Source organism: Neovison vison, chromosome 7 (genome assembly GCF_020171115.1).
Source record: "Neovison vison isolate M4711 chromosome 7, ASM_NN_V1, whole genome shotgun sequence".
Classification (NCBI taxonomy): Eukaryota; Metazoa; Chordata; class Mammalia; order Carnivora; family Mustelidae; genus Neogale; species Neogale vison.
The window spans coordinates 102224819-102246046 of record NC_058097.1 but is presented as its reverse complement, the minus strand read 5'-3'; the positions used below and the strand labels follow the sequence as shown (position 1 = coordinate 102246046).

At 38.5% G+C, this 21228-nt stretch overlaps 1 protein-coding gene across 2 annotated transcripts in view; it reads right to left on the bottom strand.

The window, feature by feature from the left end:
• Positions 1–21228, bottom strand: part of SIK2 (salt inducible kinase 2) — a 132706-nt gene that overhangs the window by 41285 nt on the left and 70193 nt on the right. The gene's annotated exons all lie outside the window — the stretch shown is intronic.

Genomic DNA, 21228 nt, shown 5'->3' with positions numbered 1-21228 from the left:
AGGTGTACAACACAGTGATTCAACAATTCCATATATTACACAGTGCTCATCAGGTAAGTGTACTCTTAATCCCCTTCACCTATTCAAAAGCATTTTAAATGAACAGGAGTGAGTATTCAAGTAACATGCCATTCTCCAGGTTCCCTGCCTTGAGAAAAGTAATTCCAATCACATTTCACTGGAGTCCAAATAAATGGAGAGAGCCCAAGACCAGACAGCAGCAAATGGCATGACAGTGCTTTTTTATGCCTAAGCTCGTCCTCTGTTCTGTTTACAAGTTTATTGAATATTTTTCCTAACCACATTTAAATGTAAAATTTACGTTTTAAAAAACAAAACAAAACAAACATGAATCCATTTCCTGCCACCCCATCAGACAAAGGCTATCTTTCTTGTAAGCGATCTTCCCCACAGTTATCAGCAGCCACCTGGAACCCAACAGTGGTCCCTGGAAGCAGCTTAAATAATTCACACCCTGCTTTGTTTGGTGGAGCACTTCTGATCTACCCAAGACTTGTTCTCTAAATCAAACATGATAGCCAGGTTCTCTAAGCAAATACACCTCACAAGATATACTAGCTATCTTTGTGCAGTGTTTTTTTTTTTTTTTTTAATTTTTTTTTAAAGATTTTATTTTATTTATTTGAGAGAGAGAGAGACAGTGAGAGAGAGAATGAGCGAGGAGAAGGTCAGAGAGCAAAGCAGACTCCCCATGGAGCTGGGAGCCTGATGTGGGACTCGATCCCGGGACTCCAGGATCACGCCCTGAGCCGGAGGCAGTCGTTTAACCAACTGCGCCACCCAGGCGTCACTCTTTGTGCAATGTTATAATCCCTATCAAAGCAGTTTACCTGAAAATTAATTCTGAGTATGTTTACATCAACTCAATAAAACGAAATAGTATAGCTCATTCAAGTTTCACCCGAACATCTGAAAGGCCTCTGAAATGATCTTTTGAGAGGAAAGGGTCAGCAGAAATCTTGACGGATTTTTCTAAAATTTAAAATTGTTTTCCCAACTTAGGAACTGCATGGGTAAATCAATATTCATTCATCTCCTTATGTTTTCTGCTCTAGGCTATGTGGTTTACTGATACTGAGATTCCATGGCTTTGGCTCAGGACATCCTCAAATTTATTATAAAATTAATGTGTGTACAGCATTTTACACTTTATTTTTTTAAAAGATTTTGTTTATTTATTTGAGAGAGAGAGAGAGAGAGAGCGAGCATAAGGGGAAAGAGGTCAGCGGGAGAAGGGAGCCCGATGCGGGACTCGATCCTGCGACTCCAGGATCATGACCTGAACTGAAGGCAGTCGCTTAACCAACTGAGTCACCCAGGCATCCCACAGCATTTTACACTTCATAAAGCATGTTTGTATCACTGTATCCCCCTTAATCATCTTAAAACCCCTCTACGATAACTATAATTTTAATTTGCATTTTATAAATGAGGGAGCTGAAGATCAGAGGGATAACAGAATCGGGCTGAATTCAGACAACTGGTAAGTAAATGGCTAATCTGGAATGTTGGTTATTTTTATTTTTAATTAATTAATTAATTTTAAAAAAAGGATTCTATTTATTTACATGGCAGACAGAGATCACAAGCAGGCAGAGAGGCAGGCAGCGAGAGACGAGGAAGCAGGCTCCCCGCTGAGCAGAGAACCTGATACCGGACTCGATCCCGGGACCCTGGGACCGTGACCTGGGCTGAGGGCAGAGCCTTTAATCCACTGAGCCACCCAAGTGCCCCGAATGTTTGCTTTTAAAAAACTGTATCACGCTTCTTTACTAGACTCCCGCTGAAATCCTAACTATCCTTTCAATGAAATCCTAAATATCCTTTCAATGCCACCTTGCCCTTAAACAGTTCCTGGTCACTTGAAGTAGAACTAATCTCCAACCTGAACTCCTTATCGTGATAGCACATTGGCTCCTGCTGTAGTTCCCTACATGTATCTCAATGATATCTCAAAGTGCATATGTGTTTGGGTTTGTACACACACACACACACACACACACACACACAGCTCTGACTCTAACACACTGCGCGTTAGAAAATAAGATACCTCCACTTAAGCTTTCTGAAGGTCGGGGCCATATCATTTTCTCCGGTCCTCCCCACACTTTTTTAGGACTATATACAGAACAGCAGAGGCACAGTTTTTATTAACTACTTAGCTGACTGATCATGGACGGTATCATCGACCATTATAAAATGTAGACTATTACTACTATACATGTTAGAGGCTTTAAATGTAAGCAGACAGACCTGAATGTGTCTAGGACCATAAAAACCTAGAAGTGAGCACAGAGTAATTTCTCTGACATCGGCTATAGGGGAAAAAAAATGCCAGACAAACCTATAAATACAGAGAACAGACTGACGGTTGCCAGAGGGGACGAGGTGTGAGGCAGGGCAGAATGGGTGAAGGGGAGAGGGAGATACAAGACAAAATGAGTAAGTCACAGGAATCAAGGTTAGAGCACGAGGAATATAGTCAATGACACTATGGTGATGTAATGGGACAGACAGGAGCTACAATCATGAAGAACATAGCATAATGTATAAACTCGTCAAATCACTAAGTTGTACACCTGAAGCTAACATAGCATTGTGCGTCAACTATACTGAAATTAAAAAAAAAATGTAAGCAGACATTCTGTATGTTTCTTCATCTGCTATTATCACAAATGTAGATGATCAGCTTCCCACATCTTCCTTTTGCCTTTCCACAGCATACATAATAGACATTCAGAATCTACAGGGAAAAAAATTCATTTAAGAATATATAGAATTTTCAGTCAAAATGTCCAAGTAGTCATCAGAGTGACTACGTCTAAGTTAACTACCACCTAAACGATGTGTTCGTAAAAGTAAACCTGTTTGTAAGAGTAAACCAGAGCCTCATTTCTGTACTGGATGAACGGGGAAATCTTAACAAAGGGTTGGCCCTGTGGGCAAATACTGAGGGAAATGCAGCATGTTTTCTGTACAGGATTATCTTTCGGCTAATTTGCATTTATCTTTGCAGAAACTCCACACCAAGTGCCACTTAAACTGTAGCTCTAAGGACACAATTTTCTCATAGACAAATAAATGACTTTTCCAGAGAGACAAAATTTCTTTCTGCTGAAAATGCTGAGTCAGGGACACCTGGGTGGCTCAGTCAGTTAAGCATTTGCCTTCAGCTCAGGTCACACATGATCCCAGAACCCTGGGATCAAGTCCAGCATTGGGCTCTTTGCTCAGTGGGAAGCCTGCTCCCCCCTCTGCCTGCTGCTTGCCCTGCTTGTGCTCTTTCTCTCTCTGCAAATAAATAAATAAAATCTTTCTTTAAAAAAATAAAAAAGGTAAAAAATGCTGAGTCAATATGAACTAATGCGAAAAATTTTTGTGATTCTAGCAACACAGAGAAACCTAAGGGATCCAATGCGAACAAATATTAAGTATACGGGGGAACAACAATGAACTGTCGCCGACAAAATGCGTCCTAGGAGGCACAAGAGAATCTAGAGTACAGACTGGTTTTTGGAAGTGATCAGTCCAAATTCTAGCCAAGGAGGAAGGAAAGTTCTGAAGCCTGGCAGGAAAGGTACTGTCTGGGGCGGGGAGAGGGCCTGGCGGGAAAGGAATGCTATGCCTGGACCTAAAATTCCCACGTAAAGCCAGAATTGCTTAACAATAAACATGTCACACACTGTGAGAAGCAGGACAACATCCATGTTTGAAAGATTAAGAGAATGCCTGTTTAAAAAGGTTGGTATGTTCACTCCCAAGTGAACCTTCCTCATTCTGTATGATTTCTGCAGTGTGGGCAGCCCTGAAAACTGTACCATCTGCTGCGAAATCAGCAACAGAAGTAACTGCGGTAAAAACCTGTGCTGAAAGAACACAGGATTAGGTACACTTCCTCCTGCTCTGGGAGAGACGCTGTTCTCAGTCCAAGGTCCTAAAGTAACATGCAAAATGCACACCCATGTTTTGCCTGACAAACTTAATTATGGTTACAGAACAAGCGAGTATAACAGCAATTCTCCATACTAATTGCCTGTATGCATATTTTTGATGGGTACAATTAAAAAATTGCTTTTTCCTATGTTTACATTTGTTCTGATACGTGAAATGTAATTTTGTTGACTTTAATAACAAAACTTTTAAGGTTTTATTTTGTACGTCCTTTCCTCCCATTTTGCTTTTATGGTAATTGATTCTTTTGTATTTTATCAAAATCATGGTCTATATTGGACAATTAAAAAAGCTGGTCTTTCAAAAAAAAAAGTTGGTCTTTCAATATTGATAACTTGAGAAATACTGGTATAGATAAGTAAACAGGCAATTACAATATACCACGACAAAGGCTAGCACAGGAATAAATACAACCTAATAAAAATTTCTGTAGTTATCTTTTACAATTTTCTATTTTTATTATGAAAATTTCAAACATACATGAGAGTAGAAAAGACCGTATAATGAATCCCCCAGATTTAAGAGTTGTCAACATATTGCCATACTTGCTTCATCTACTCTTTTTTTTTCTGTAGTAACCTAAAGCAAATGTTGGCATCATTTTGTTTCACCCTAAATACTTTTCTATATATCTTTAAAAAAAATTTTTTTTTCTTACATAACCATAATACCATCACCACACCTAACAAAATGAACAATTCCTTAATATTATCTAATTCACTGTCTGAATTCAAGTCTCTTTAGTTGGCTTACTGGAATCAGGACCAAAACAAGATGCACCCCCCATCCCCCAAAAAGAGAAAGAGCTGGGGAGGGGCAAAGGGAAAGGGAGAGAAAATCTTAGGCAGGCTCCATGACCAGCAAGGAGACTGACATGGGGCTCAATCTTACAACCTTGAGACGAGGACCTAAGCTGAAACCAAGGGGGCGCCTGGGTGGCTCAGTGGGTTGGGCCGCTGCCTTCGGCTCGGGTCATGATCTCGGGGTCCTGGGATCGAGCCCCCTGGGATCGAGTCCCGTATCGGGCTCTCTGCTCAGCAGGGAGCCTGCTTCCCTCTCTCTCTCTCTGCCTGCCTCTCCATCTACTTGTGATTTCTCTCTGTCAAATAAATAAATAAAATCTTTAAAAAAAAAAAAAAGAAGTTTTGAACATTTAACAGACTGAGCCACCCAGGAGCCCCAAGATGTACTTTCTGTATTTCCTTATTTTGTCTTTGGAATCCTTTCTTTCCTGGAACAGTTTCCCTCCCTCCCCTTTTCCTGTGCTACTGACTTGCTGAAGAAACCAGTCAGTCATCTTACAATCTGGGTTTGTCTTTTTCTTCCTCATGATATTGTTTAACTTATTCTCTTATCTCCTGTATTTCCAATAATTTGGAATTCACGTATAAAGAACGGAATGATTCAAGTTTAATTTTTTTGGAGGGTGGCAAGATTATGTCGTAGGTGCATCTACTTGGAGGAATACAACGTCCGGTTCTCCAGCTTCTAGGAGCGCTAAGGTTGGTCATGGAGTTGTGGGGGTAATAGCAGTCCTGCAATGAAACATTCTCATCTGTCTTTTTCCTAATATGGTTCTTTTTTTTTTTTTTTAAAGATTTTATTTATTTACTTGACAAAGAGAGATCACAAGTAGACAGAGAGGCAGGCAGAGAGAGAGAGAGGGAAGCAGGCTCCCCGCTGAGCAGAGAGTCCAATGTGGGACTCGATCCCAGGACCCTGAGATCACGACCCGAGCCGAAGGCAGCGGCTCAACCCACTGAGCCACCCAGGCGCCCCACCTAATATGGTTCTTAAGCTCTAGTGTACACCAGAACCCTAAGAGGCCGTGTTAAAACAGATTGCTGGGACCTAATCTTTAGAGTCTCTGACACAGCAGGTGTTGGAAAGGGCCCAAGAATTTATGTATTTTTTAGAAGTATCCAGGTTATGCTTAAGATACCGGAACAGGGGCTTTATGCTTAATGCAGAACCACTGCATTAATTTTAGTATTTACTAGAGGTTACTAGAGGTTTAGTATTTACTAGAGGTTGAACCTGAACCAGTTACTTCATCAGGGGTTGCAAAACTGTGACTTTCTAATTATTTTATTCTTCCCACAACTATTAGATGAAATTCTTCTGTTGTCAATTACAGCTATTTAGTTATCCTGAACTGTAACTACAGTAGGTCAGGAAGGATGAGTGTTTAATTCTTCTTCTTAAGTCAAACCGATTTTCAGAATAAGGGGCTGGCATGTTGGTTACCTCCAATGAGAACTATTAAGATTTTATGTTTGTTTACTTTTTAGTTTTTTTACTATTTTATGATTCTCTTAAGTATCATGATGGGTACATGGATTCTTACATATTCAATTAATCCAATTTATTTCAATTAATTACAGTCAGTGTTCTTTTTGATGCTCAAATTTTTCCTACCTTTGTCCAGTGAGAATCCCTTTATAAGTTTTTGTTTTTAAATACAGAAATATTCAATGACTTTGTTGCTTTCTGGCATAATAAAAATGTCTTATGCATAATATGAATACTTCTTGCCCCAAACTTGTAATCAGTCACTTCTCCAAGAAGCCTTGGTTCTCTTTATTGGGCCATGGTATCTGGGTGCTCAGTGTGCTTTTGGTATTACTTTTACGACTTTTCAGAGATAGAGCTAGGAAATAAGTCTTTTTAAATAGAAAAAAAAAGTAATGACTTCACTCCATTTCAAATTTCCCATTTCAGGAATTACTTTTCTTCGATTTACACATGTATTTCTTTTTTTCTAACATAAAAAATCCTGTTTTTGGGTTTGTTTTTTTTTTTTTTGGGAAGATTTTATTTATTTATTTGACAGAGAGAGTCACAGGGAGAGAGGGAATACAAGCATGGGGAGTGGGAGAAGGAGAAGCAGGCTTCCTGCTGAGCAGGGAGCCCGATGCAGGGCTTGATCCCAGGACCCTGAGATCATGACCTGAGCCGAAGGCAGACGCACTGAGCCACCCAGGCACCCCAAGATCCTGGTTCTTAATATTAACATAAATTACTTGTTTTATCCTACAATATATATGAAATAATATAAAAATAGCTATACTAATACTACTATTAATAACAAAATTACTGGATGAAGTTTAAAGTTAAAATTTCTTTTTAATCTTTTTAATACCATCCTAAGAACACACAGTGCAAAGAAACAAAAAAGAATGTACAGTCCAAATTCTATTGTTCTGAAGTTATTTGAAAAGCTATCTGTGGTATATTCCTCCTGTGTAAGTTTATTTTTTGAGTATGTAAAAAACTTACCTGATGTTTAAAATGATGCCAAAATTAAAACTATGCAATAAGATACAATCCAAGAAGTCTTACTTTTTATCCCTATTCCCTTCCTCTGCCTATAGGTAACTTGTATTAATTTTTATTTATCCTTTATTTCATCTGATATGTATAATTATGTCTATATAATTGTATTTTCCCCAGTTTTTTTTTTTTTTAAAGATTCTATTTATTTATTTGACAGACAGAGATCACAAGTAGGCAGAGAGGCAGGCAGAGAGAGAGGAGGAAGCAGGCACCCCGCTGAGCAGAAAGCCTGATGCGGGGCTCAATCCCAGGACCAAGGGCATGAAGGCAGAGGCTTAACCCACTGAGCCACCCAGGCGCCCCTTCCCCACTTCTTATGCAAAAACATTTATCCTTTTTCTTTTTCATTTTATATCAATACATAGAAACCTTCCATATTCCTCTTACATCACTGCAGATACTTCTAGTATTTAATACCTCTTACATCACTGCAGATATTTCTAGTATTTAATAGCGCAGGGTTAAAAATGAAGGCTCAGGAGCTGGGCTGCCTGGGTTCAAATTCTGTCTTCACACTTGCTGACCATGCGAACTTGAGCAAATTACTTAACTCCCCCTGCCCCTGCCATCTGCTAATCCAAAATTGGGGATGATGAGGAGGAGGATAATTATAATAATAATAATAGAATAACAGGACACCTGACAAGGTTATGTGAAGGTTAAATGGAAAAAGCAATTTAAAAAAGAAAAAACCCTCTTCGTGGTGCCTGACACATGCAAGTGCTCAATCACGTTAGCGGCCGTTATTTCAACTATGACTGCTACTAGTGTTGTGGTTATCGAGGGTTGGCTCAGGCTACTTTCCTTTCCCATCTACTAACCCAAAAGTCCCCCTCCCCCCTTTTAAAAAAGATTTTATTTATTTGAGAGAGTGAGAGAGAGTGAGCATGAGCAGGGGGAGAGGGAGAAGCAGACTCCTCTTGGAGCAGGGAGCCCAATGTGGGGCTCAATCCCAGGACCCTGAAGTCGTGACCCAAGCCAAAGGCAGATGTTTAACTGACTGAGCCACCCAGGCACCCCCTTATGATATGATTTTTGTGTTTCATATTCCACTGACAATTTTTTTTTAAGATTTTATTTATTTATTTGACAGAGAAAGATCACAAGTAGGCAGAGAGAGAGGGGTGGGGGAAGCAGGCTCCCTGCTGAGCAGAAAGCCTGATGCGGAACTCAATCCCAGGACCCTGAGATCATGACCTGAGCTGAAGGCAGTGGCTTAACCCACTGGGCCACCCAGGCACCCTATTTTTTTTTTTTTTTAAGATTTTATTTATTTATTTGACAGAGAGAGATCACAATCAGGCAGACAGGCAGGCAGAGAGAGAGAGAGGGAAGCAGGCTCCCTGCTGAGCAGAGAGCCCGACGCTGGGCTCGATCCCAGAACCCTGGGATCACGACCTGAGTCGAAGGCAGAGGCTTTAACCCACTGAGCCACCCAGGCGCCCTTGACATTGCTTTAAAGTAAAATTACCAGCAACGTCTCTAGGCTGAAGCGAATTACCTTTCCTCAGTTCTCATCTTTTATGACCTTTCAATTATATTTTATGCTTAATTGGTTTCCAAAATAAACATCTCTCCCTATTGATTCTCTGTTTATAGTTTTTCTCCATTTCTTTCACTAAATGACCTTTCTCTTGCAGCACATAAAACTACCACTGTCTAGTTCTGGCCCTTTGCCTTTCTTTTGCTATACACATCTCCTCACAGAATTAATCTAAACTATCAGCTTCTCGCGGATCACCTCTGCTCTGCTCCATTCGTAGCTGGTATTGTCAGTTCCCTCGCACACTCTTCTCACTTGGTGCCAGCCTCTGGGTGTCTCTTTAGTCACTCCAGCAAAGATCTGTTTTAACATTCTGGCCTGAGACTCTTTGGTCACAGTTCTATCGGGAAGCTAACGAAAATTATACTTACATACAAACACACACAGAAAATTTTGTGTGCAATGTCAAGGGGGGGGAGTCTATAACATCTGAGGTTTAATGGAGGTTCAGAACTCTGCCTTGAAATATTTCATTCATTGATCAGAATTTTTACAAAAATAATCTCCAGATTAGCCGGGCACATTGGACCTTTCAACAATTACTCAACTGTGTACCTACACAGATTTTCTTTCTACTGCTGCAGTGATTTCAAGACTGAGCTCACCTTTCTTTTTATGAACTTCATTCCCACCTTCTAAGCCACTGTAACTATCACCACCATCACCACCACCACCACCAGAGTAGCATCCCACCTTGTTGCCCAGGGATAAGAGGCAGCTTCCCAGTATCTTATCAAAGTGAAGAAACTCAGCCAGTTGCATTTCCTTAAGTTTTGGGGATGGCAGAATCTTTCAATCTTTCAATTCTCAGTTTAAAATTCTTCAGTCAGGGGCGCCTGGGTGGCTCAGTGGGTTAAAGCCCCTGCCTTCAGCTCAGGTCATGATCCCAAGGTCCTGGGATCAAGCCCCACATCGGGCTCTCTGCTCAGCAGTGAGCCTGCTTCCTCCTCTCTCTCTGCCTGCCTTTCTGCCTACTTGTGATCTCTGTCTGTCAAATAAATAAATAAAATCTCAATAACAACAAAAAGATTTAAAATTCTTCAGTCAGAAATTATTAACACCCCTTAAAGCTGAAGCAGAGTAACAGCCCAAAAAAGAAATGCAATTAAATATTTAATGTTATATTAAAAGGACTTAATTTATAATTTCATCAATTTGTAATTTGGAAGTAAAAAGGCTGATATCCATTTAATTTAATTTTTTTTTTTTTTTTTTTTTTTGCTTAACTAGCCTTAAAAGAAACAACTCATCCTAGACAATTAAATCCTGGTCAGAGGTCTCTAACCTATAAAATCTATGAGGAATTCTCATTTAATTACCAAATTTGAAGAGAAATCATATTCAAATCTTTACTCAACTTTAACATCTTTTTTCCTCTAATCGGTACAAAATGTCACTGTAAAATAAAATTCTATCTTACCAGAGATCAGGACTCTGATCTCTGTCAACTTAGGTTGTGTTGGTTCTAACTGATAACCCTTAGATAAAATATAACTAAGAAAGGAAGGCACATTAAATAAAAACCTGAAAGGTTTTTAGCACATTAACACGTGTATCAACTTTCACTGTAACCACTAATAGAAAATGGATTAGATATATGATCAGTTTTGAATTAGGATGACACAGGATATCCTAATTTTAAATATTACAATATAACTTAAAATATTCAATTAAGCTTTTAACCTGAAGACAACTTATGAATGGATCATGAAACTACAGATTTTTAATCTTTTATAGATTTTGCTTTTTTCTGTTCGTTTTTATAAATATATAATCATTTCAAATTGTGTGTCTGACAAAAAGGAAATTGTTGCTTGTGGTATATACTTTGGCAATTTAAATGTACTTTCAGCATTTCCCTACATTAGACTGTTTGCATCTATTAGATTCTGAATCAGTTCTTCAAGCCTAGTGGAAATACTGAAGCAAACCAGTCTTCTGAGAAGATGAGTTTTTAGTTACATAAAGTTTTAAAGTTTTTAGCAACAATTAAAAGCAAATATATCACACTTTTCTAAAATTACTTATAATCCCCACGAAGAAGTCAATAGGTTGCAACCTGATGATAGGAAGGGATATCAAACAGAAGACTTAAAATTTTTTTCATACCTTTTAATAAGACATACAAATACAATACCTTTCTGATTTCTTTGGACCTAGGGAGATTTCAAAGTACAGTAAAAATAAGTTCTAGAGTCAGAGAAGCTTGATTTTGAATAGTGTTTACTTCTCACTGCTATATGGCCTTGAGCAAATTACTTAAGCCTTGGACTACTCTGATTTCTCAGTAATAAACCCCAAGTTTTGTTTTTTTGTGAAAAGACTCTACCTTAAACTGCTTCACACATGAATTCTAACTTAATGGCAAAGAGTCTTTTAAAAAATGTTTTATTTTCACATCTATTGGATTAGTTTCTGTCCACACACAGCAATTTCTTTATCCTGTGCATGAAAATACACTGTCTGCAGTGTCTACTAAGAGTCTAGTAGTTATAAAATATGCACCTCCAATTTTGAAATATTTAATAAGGCAAATCAAGCAAGAAAACTTTTAAAAATAAACATGCACAAAGAACGTGGTTTTTGGTTCACTTTCTGTGTATGTGTATAGATCTTTAAATACACACACACACACACACACTCTCAGCCATGAGTCAGAGTAAAATTAATTAGAACAGAGTAATGAGCACAGTAGCATAACTACCTGGACCCTCAACTGTACTGACTCTCTTCAGATCAATATCAAAGCTCAGTGCTTTCTCTCTCATGGAATAAAATTAAGGAAGAAGGTTAAAATTTTATTTTAAGTGTAGAGTGTAAGAGATATCCTTTATGCATTCATTCAACAAATACTTGAGTAACTTTTTTGTGTCAGCCACTATGTTCAACCCTTTGTCCTCTCGAAACTTCTATTTGGGAGGAGACAACATAAGAATTATAATTGCACAGGATAATAAATGCCAGGGAAATAGGGCAATCAGCTGGAAAATATCTGGGGGAGGCCACTTTAGATAGGGTGATCTGAAGAGGCCTTTATGAACAGGAATTATTTCAAATGGGGAGAAAAGCACTCAAGGAACAGCTATGGCACATCCATGAAGCCAAAAGGACATCAGTGAGGCCCAAACACCAAGAGCAAAGAAGAGGGGAGGGCCTCTGACGGAGCGGAAGAAGTGAAGTCAAACTCAGCGAGAACTGGGAAGCCTTAGGAGGGAGTCTGTAGTTTAAAATACTGGGGAACCACTGAAGTTTTTCAGCAGGTGAAAGACCTGATCTAACTTACAGTTTAAAAGCACTTAAAAATAATCTGGTGCCTGGGTGGCTCAGTGGGTTAAGTCGCTGCCTTCGGCTCAGGTCATGATCTCAGGGTCCTGGGATCAAGTCCCGCATCGGGCTCTCTGCTCTGCAGGGAGCCTGCTTCCTCCTCTCCCTCTCTCTGCCTGCCTCTCTGTCTGCTTGTGATCTCTGTCTGTCAAATAAATAAATAAAATCTTTTAAAAAAAAATAATCTGAATCGGTGAACTCTACGTTAATAAGCTATAAGTTCCATTAAACAAAAATTCAAACAAAAAAATGAAGCACCACTATGGGACTGGCCCTGATTAAGAGCTGCTGTGCAAGCCACAAGGAACTAAAATTCACTCCCCAATGCAAACGAGTTCTTAATACATACAAGAAAATAAGGATCAGCAATAAAATCTTTTAATCAGCCCTTCAAGACAATTACAGAAAGATGTCATGACGCAATGCTGGCTTACAGACATTAGATGAGATACTGTCTGAAACTTCATAAACTCTTCTTAATATCATTTCAGAACAATAGCTAGGTCCTCTTACTGATTTCAATTTATGCAGTAACATTTCATTAACTGTCCCAGACTGTTTTTTAGGCAGTGATTAAAAAAATTATGTCATGAAAATTAAGCCTAGAAAAGTGCCCAGAGCCATATTTAATACTATCAGATGATGATGTCATCTGATGGCATTCAACATTCCAGACAATTCCCTAAATAGGTATTTTCATCCCACCTATTTTTATCATCTCTACGGGACCTCAAAGTCTGTTGTGAATTATTCCTGAGTAATGAGTGAGTATGACTGGACTGATAAATGAGTCACTCTAAGCTGAACTACTGATGTGTGCTATTTACTCAATTTATGGTAGTGTTATAATAATATTTATAAATGCAATCTGCTCACACTTTTAACACATTCTTTACACAGATAAATACATCCAGATAGCTATTTTGATATGTAATTATTTAAGAAGGAAAGAAATATAGTCCAAAGAACTGATGATCATCATTTACCAAACCACTTAATTTTTAGGAATTAGGTTCAAATGCCAAACTTGGAGAATAAGACGCTGATGATAAAGGAAGTAAATCTATTAATTTTAGTAATTTGGTTTCTCTATATATATACTCAAAGGATACATTTTTAGCAAACATTTGCGATCTAAGACATTGCCATTGTTCACTCATAAATCAAAGGGCAGATACATATATTTCCATTAAGTTCTTCAGGTGAATGGCAGTGGGAAACAATGGAGCCAGGCTGAATTGGTTCATTCAGAAATGGGCACAGATGGAGAGGGGGTTGGGGGAATGGGTAAAAATGGGTGAAAGGGAGCAGGAGATAGAGGCTTCCAGTTGTGGAATGAGTAAGTCATAGGAACGAAAGGTACGGCACAGGGAATACAGTCAATGGTATTTTAATAGCACTGCCTTGTGACAGACGGTAGCTACACTTGTGGTGAGCACAGATAATTTATGTAGAGATTGATTCATTAAATTGTACACCTGAAACTAGTGTAACACAGCATGTCAATTGTACTCAAACAATTACTAAAAAAAAATAAAAGCAAGACGTTGGCACAGAGAACTCAAGAGTACAGATTAATCTCTACTAAGTAAGAATTTTGCCAATGAAGTTCTTGCAATAAAGTTAGTTAAAGAGCAAATCAAGTCTCCCACCTAAGTTCAGAAAAAGTCGAGCCCCTTAGCTTATTGGCCAATGGCTTGACTATGATTTATGTTTCTTGGGGTCCCACCTAGTAAGAAACAATGATATGTTCAGTCACTTGTTACTGGGGAGAAAGATTAACAGTGAAAGGGAAGGGCAAGTTGGAAAAAACCAAGACCCCAGCTATCTGTTCAACTACCCAGAAATCAGAGAGAGCAGTTAATTTAGTAACACACTGATATTATAAGGTTGAAATGTTTCTGTGGTAGATTTCTTCACTCTCTCCCTATAACAGACTTCTGTATCTTCTGCTGGGTAACTCTGCAATGCCTCCCTGGAGAAGAGCTGATGGATATCCCTGCCCTACTGCTTTTGGTCTTGATCATGGGGAATGTGTGTGGGTTTGACTTGACCTCTGGTGTCTCCCATGACAAGAGCATGTCCCGGAATGAGAGACATGTGGAAGAGACCAAAACCCAACCTACAGCCTGAAGTAGAGCCACCCCAGTTGACCCACAGATATAAAAAAATATTTGTTGGGTGCCTGGCTGGCCTAGATGGTATATCACATGACTCTTGAACCCCATGTGAGATGTGGAGTTTACTTAAAAAGTAAACATATGGGACGTCTGGGTGGCTCAGTGGGTTAAAGCCTCTGCCTTCGGCTCGGGTCATGATCCCAGGGTCCTGGGATCGAGCCCCGCATCGGGCTCTCTGCTCACCAAGGAGCCTGCTTCCCTTTCTCTCTCTCTGCCTATTTGTGATCTCTCTCCATCAAATAAATAAATAAAATCCTTAAAAAAAAAAAAGTAAAAATACTTGATGCAGATCAGTGAATTGTGGAGTTGTTGTGCAACATCATCGCAGCAGAAATAGGACTGATAAAATTTCCAGTACTAGAAAAGAGAGGCTTATTCAGCTAGAATATGAAGTACGCTTGCACAAAGAAATCTTTTGAACATTTCTGCCAATTTATGTGATATTTTGTGTCCTTTATTAAGCATACACTTATATTAACCATTTTTTTACACACCGGGATGACGTCTTTAGGTATCAAAGCTAACCCGACTGGCAAAGAAGAACTGGCTGGGAACTGCTCAAACTGTATTCATTTGTCTCTATGACGTAGATGGTGTGAAGAGACTGGTCTGGTTTCCTCTGAGACAGAGGTTAGTCAACCACTTTTTCTAAGCCAGTTTACCCATTATTAGCACCTAGGCTTACCCACTGCCTCCAAGTCCAAGGCTCCCTGCTGTGAAAGGGGGACAAAACTGGCTAGGCATGCTTCATGAAGAACAAACTACGATTAAGTTCCAAGGAGATAAAATTGACATAGTGGTTAATTATGGCTAACTCTTAAGTCAAGGGAGTAATTAAAGAAGATAGCTCCAAAAAGACATGGACTAATGTTGAAAACACTGGGCTCTATTCTCAGCTCTTACGCAAATCGCTTAATCTTTCTAGGCTTCAGTTTCTAAATATACCTAATACAACTTAATATACTTAATATAACTTCTAAGGTTGCTTTTTAATTCAGTATTAATACTTAAGTGGATACCACTGGATATCACTTTAGATTTCCCCTTGGTTTATTTATTTAAAAAAACTTATTGAGGTATAATACATATAAAATTTACCTTCTTAACCATTTTTAAGTGTATAGTTCCCTCTTGGTTTATTTTTAACTCAATCTCCCTGTAATTTCTGGCACAAAGTTCCCTACGGCACTTAATTTAGGGCTGGAGAGAAGTTAGATCTACTGGAGTAGCAGCTCTGAAACTACCACTCATTCAGCAGCATGGCAGAAAGGACAGAATCCTAGGTGGAAAATGACTTCTAGAAGCCAGAAGCAAACAGACAAATTCAAGAATCCTACAGGAAAGTTCAAAGATAAATGGTTCTAGTTTGGGTGGTATTCGAGGACCTGACACAGGGAGGAGAGCATGGACCCCTACCTCTGGCAGTTGTAGAAAATATCTGATATCTCATAAAGTTAGTAGTGTTGTGCCAAAACAAGAATACTCAGAATGACAGAAACACAAATGAGAGAATGGAGAGTAAGGCCTCTAATTGTGTAGTTAAATTAATAAATTAACAATCCCTTTTTAACAACAGGAAAAGAAACTGTAAATGCTTTGGAACCTTCTGGTTCTAAGAACACAGTGGTGATGAACCAGAGTAACAGAATTTAGAGTATAGTCTTAATAAGCAAAGTTTTCTTCTTGTGGTCTTTGAAAGATTAATATTGGACAACAGACATGACCTCATAGAGCTGGGTTTGCAGATTCAACTCTTACGTTGAATGATGTCTCCAGGTGGTTTAAGTGACTAGTCTTGTATTATAAGCATGGTTAACCAGGTAAACCAGGTTAAGCAGGAATGGGTTTTTCTAATCATTACTCTGAGGAATACCAAACGTATTATTACCATATAATGCTGACGCACACATTTAAAATAAAACACTCTAAGATACAATCTGGTGTACTTCTCACTAATCTCTAAATTTTGTTAAAGCCCACAGTTTAAACTACTAGTGGTCTGATCTACAGAGTTTATTTATCTTTATTATTTATTTATTTGACAGACAGAGATCACAAGTAGGCAGAGAGGCAGGCAGAGAGAGAGAGGAGGGGAAGCAGGCTCCCTGGTGAGCAGAGAGCCCGATGCGGGACTCGATCCCAGGATCCTGAGACCATGACCTGAGCCGAAGGCAGAGGCTTAACCCACTGAGCCAACCAGGTGCCCTTGATCTACAGAGTTTCAAAAAAGTATCTGCAATCTTATCTCAGAGTTTCAAGTCCACCAAACGCAGAACATGGCTCTGTAACCTGAAAGACCTTTAAAGTCCTTGCATCCCTCATAGGTGCTGTGTCTTATCTATATTTTCCCTCCTCTTTGAGCAGAAAGCAAAAAGAATTTAATGGTAAACCAACTTTGTTTTCTGGGAATTTGTTGATAAATGCTAAGTCTGATCACTGTTTAGTCAATTATTACAAGAATGTTAACAAAAAATAAATTGATTTCTTCATAAATTTGATTGTGGACTTAAAAAACTGCTACTCCAAGGCTTACTGAACATCCAAGGTGTAGTCAAAGAATATTCTATTGGAGTTTAACATATCTCAGGATACTAGGGCCTTTTAGAGCTGTGGAACTCCAAGAGAAGCTAAAGGTAAAGCCTGAGCTTGCCCCATTTTTAGTTTAAAGTTCATCATGCTCTAGTATTACCAACAGTTCAAACAGAATACCTTCTGTACTGTTCAAATATTTGTGGACTATTAAGCTTTTCTATAAATAAGGATGTCTGTTAACCAAACAAGTTGGAAAAGCCAGTGAGATTTGTCATTGCCTTTGGATTTGATCCTTTGAAATCAACAGGATTAAGTAGTAAGTGCCAACACGGATTTATCACTCACATGCAGTGAGTTTCTGGCTTTATTTTTTCCTAAAGAAAATTTCATCATGCGGTTAAATGACAGACTTAATTCACAGCATTTTAAACTACGACAATTAGGCTGCAATTTGTGCCATGAGTGGAATGAGGCTTTATCAAATATGGGCATCCCGGTAAGACACAGATAAAAGGCAGAAAAGACACTTCGGGAACTGACAATGTGAAGAAGGATTTGGAAATGTAGTCTGTGGTCTATAAAATTTTTGTGTGTGCGGTAAAACACTTTTAATTTTATATGGAAGTCAAAATGAAAAGGTTTCCTTTATAATCATTTTGATGAAACAAAGCAATTACATAAAGCTAGAATATCTCTGCGGAATTTTAAATACCCACTAATTTTCTGAGACGGGTCATGTCTTAGATACAAGTAGATTCTGAAAGAAATAAATATACCCACACAAATATATTTCTACCCCTATCTCTCCAAACTCTTACCAGTTTAGATCTATTGGAGTCAAAAGAAGACCTACTGGGAAGTAGAGAGAAAAGGACCATGTATGTGGGTCCTACATAATAAAGGAGTTGACTATAATTCTCTTTCAAACTTTTGTTTTCTACATTTCCTTCCTGATTTTACCTTTCAATGGTTCATTCATTCATTAGTAAGATACTGGGCACCCTGGCCGTCAGCTTCATCTGCATACTCACCAACCCTAGGTGGACACATCTAACACACGTTTCAAACATAACATGCCCTGAAGAGAACTCCTGGTCATCCCTCCTAAACCTGCACCTTCTCAATCTTCTCAATCCAGGAAAAGGCCGCTCTAATCTTAGAGTTAATCCTGAAACTGTCCACATCAACCTATCAGCAAATCCTGTCAGTTCTAACTTCAACACATGACTGGAATCCCACCTTTTTTCTTCACCTCCATCATCCCCCTCTAGTCAAAGCCACCACCATCCCCTGCCTGAACTATATACAACAGCTTCTCCTACTTCTATCCTAGCCTCCTTATCATCTATTCTTAACACAGCAGCCAGAATGATATTTAAAAACATTTTTATATATCATGTCAGTCCTCTGCCCAGAATCCACCAATGGATTCCCATATGATTCAAACTCCTTACCATGCCCAAATAAGGCCCTAAGAGAACTGAAACTGCAAGCATCTCTGATTTAATCAAAGCAGTTGACTAAAAAATTACACATTATAACGAAATGTGACTAGTCATAGCTCAGTTAACCCTGGCGATTGAAACCAAGGCCTAACCTCTGACACAGAATTACATTCACAAGTTTGCAAGGACACAGGTATAAATATGTCCAATGCAACATTATTTGAAATAGACAAAACCAAGTAATAATCTAAACATCTCTTAACAGAGGAGTGGTTAAGTAATTTATGGCATAAAAATCATAGTACAGAATACTATAAAACTTAAAAATATGATGAATCTTCATGTATTTACATGGAGGAATCTTTCCCATTCTCATTCATCTCCCAACCCCCTGTGTCTTTTTATTCCAAACTGAGGGCAGGTCCCCCCCCCCCCCCCCCCCCCGCACAGGCTGCATAGGCTGTTTCTCCTCTGGATACCTGCACCTCCTGAGTTTACTGAATCCTACTTATCTCTCAAGATTCAGCTCAGAGTATCATCTCCTTAAAGAGGCATTTCCTGACTCTTCTGGCTGGGTAGGACAAGTGCTCAATGTTTGTTGATTGAAGAAAAAATAAACAAACCTGTATTTGCTGTACTCTAAAAACTAGCCTGAAACTTCTCCCTAAAAATTAAGTGGTATCTATTATTTGTAGGTCACAAGTTTACCAGTGATACAGAACTACGGTCGTTCCCTAGTCATCTTAACATCTACTTGGAAATGTGTGCAGTGAAGAATAGTTTTTTTTAACAGCTTTATTGAAATATAATTAGCACAACATACAATTTACCCACTGAAATCACACAATTCAGTGTTTTCTAGTACATTAACAGAGATTTTTTTTTTTTTTAAACAACACTAAAAACAGTGTCTGAGTTTGGAAACCATGAATTGGTGATTACTATTATAGTAACATAGAGGTGGTAGGAAAAAAAAAAGCCAATTATTACATCTTATGTAATTGGTTTAAAATATTTCCTTAGGAAAATCCATCTGGGGCTATATGCACATCATTGAGCTTAGGGGATCAGGAAAGAAACTTATACTATCCTCAATCTCAGCAATTTTTTTTTTAAAAGACATCTCCACGGTTTGATAAATATATGTTGAATAAATAAAATTTCCAACCAGTAAGTATTTCCAACTGGATATCACCCCAATCCTTCATATTCAACATGTTCCAAATGGAACTCACTACTCACTGCTTTCCCATGTTAACTTCCTTATTCCAGTAACAGCACCAATAATTTGCTCATAGTCATTTTTTTTTGAGTGGGGGGAGGGGCAGAAAGAGAGACAATGGGAGAGAGAGAATCTTAATCGAGCTCTACACCTAATGCAGAGCCTGACACCAGGGTTGATTTCATGACCTAAGATCACGACCTGAACTGAAATCAAGAGTCAGATGCTTAAAACTGACCTAAGCCAGATGCCCCTCCCTCACAGTCATCTTTGACATCTGGCACTCTTCCATTGTGTCTCTAGCCATAGTGTCTAGTCTCCACTTGAAGACTTTCTGGAAATTAGTGTTTTAATTCATGTGGTGTGAACTATATGTTCAGTCAGTCCACTCCATTCACAACCACAAACTGGGTGAACCTTGTCATTTAAAAAGATAACACTCTTTTATTAAGATAACCAACCATTAATAAATTAATAAGTGTTTTAAGGGATGCCTCCTAAGGAGGGACAAACCTCTGATACCATCCTGTATCGCTCTAATACCCACTATTGTTATCCATACTAAATCTAGCTTTTCTTATCCCCCAAATCTGATTCGAATGCTCATGCAACCCTGACACTCTCTGTCACACACACTTGTACAGACTATACTCACTATGGCACTGCAAATCAGCTACTTAGGAATTTTGCTCTAACTCTCCTCAGGTAGTAGAAAAAGACAATGAGTATATCTTGGACCTATAGTAGAGTGTAAATATGTCATAACTCTTCTCTGCAGTAAGTCCGATTTTCATATCATTTTCTGCCCCTTGCTGTAATTACCCCCAGGATTTACTAGTTCTATGTTTCTTGAAATTCACATTCAAGTTCCATTTTTAGCCCAATATGGCATCATAAGTGTGGGTTGGTTAAAACAACAAAAAAAATTTTTTTAAACAGCTGAAGCTTTAACTGAAACATTAGAAATGTATTAATCTTGGGGTGCCTGGCTGACTCAGTCAGTAGAGTATGCAAGTCTTGATCCTGGGGTTCTAAGTTCAAGACCCACCTTGAGAGTGATGTCTACTTTAAAAAAAAAAAAAAAAAAAAAAAGCATTACTCTGATGTGAAAACCATGAACATGCCCTAAAACTGAAGAAAAAAAAAACAATGAAAATATGTGTTTGGATGTTTTTAGGGCCCTAAAAACAAACAATAAATAAAACAGACCAGATTACTGAAATTAGAGGGAGCTAATCAGACTGAATTTATGCTGCAAAAGTGTTTAGTAGCTGGCATTAGCCTGAACCTACTTTGGCTTTAATAAACTACCTCTAATACACAGAGTATCTTTTTTTATCTTTCAGTTACAAACATAAATACCTACATATATATATATATATAAATATAAATCAGTATATACATACTGATATATCCTCATCATCCTCTACATGACTCAGTTACAAATATAAGTACCTACCAGAAAACAACTTTTAGGCAAATCCACCCTCCCAACCCCACCAAAGAGTTCAATTCACTTTATATTAGGTCAAGAAATAACACAGAGAAGCAATACCATATCCTTAGGAGAAAGCACAAGCGCCTGAAAGGAATCCCTATGTCATTCTAACATTAGAATTGAACAAAAATCCCACTGCAGCTAGGATGGCTCTGTACTTGTTCCACCAGGAGGAC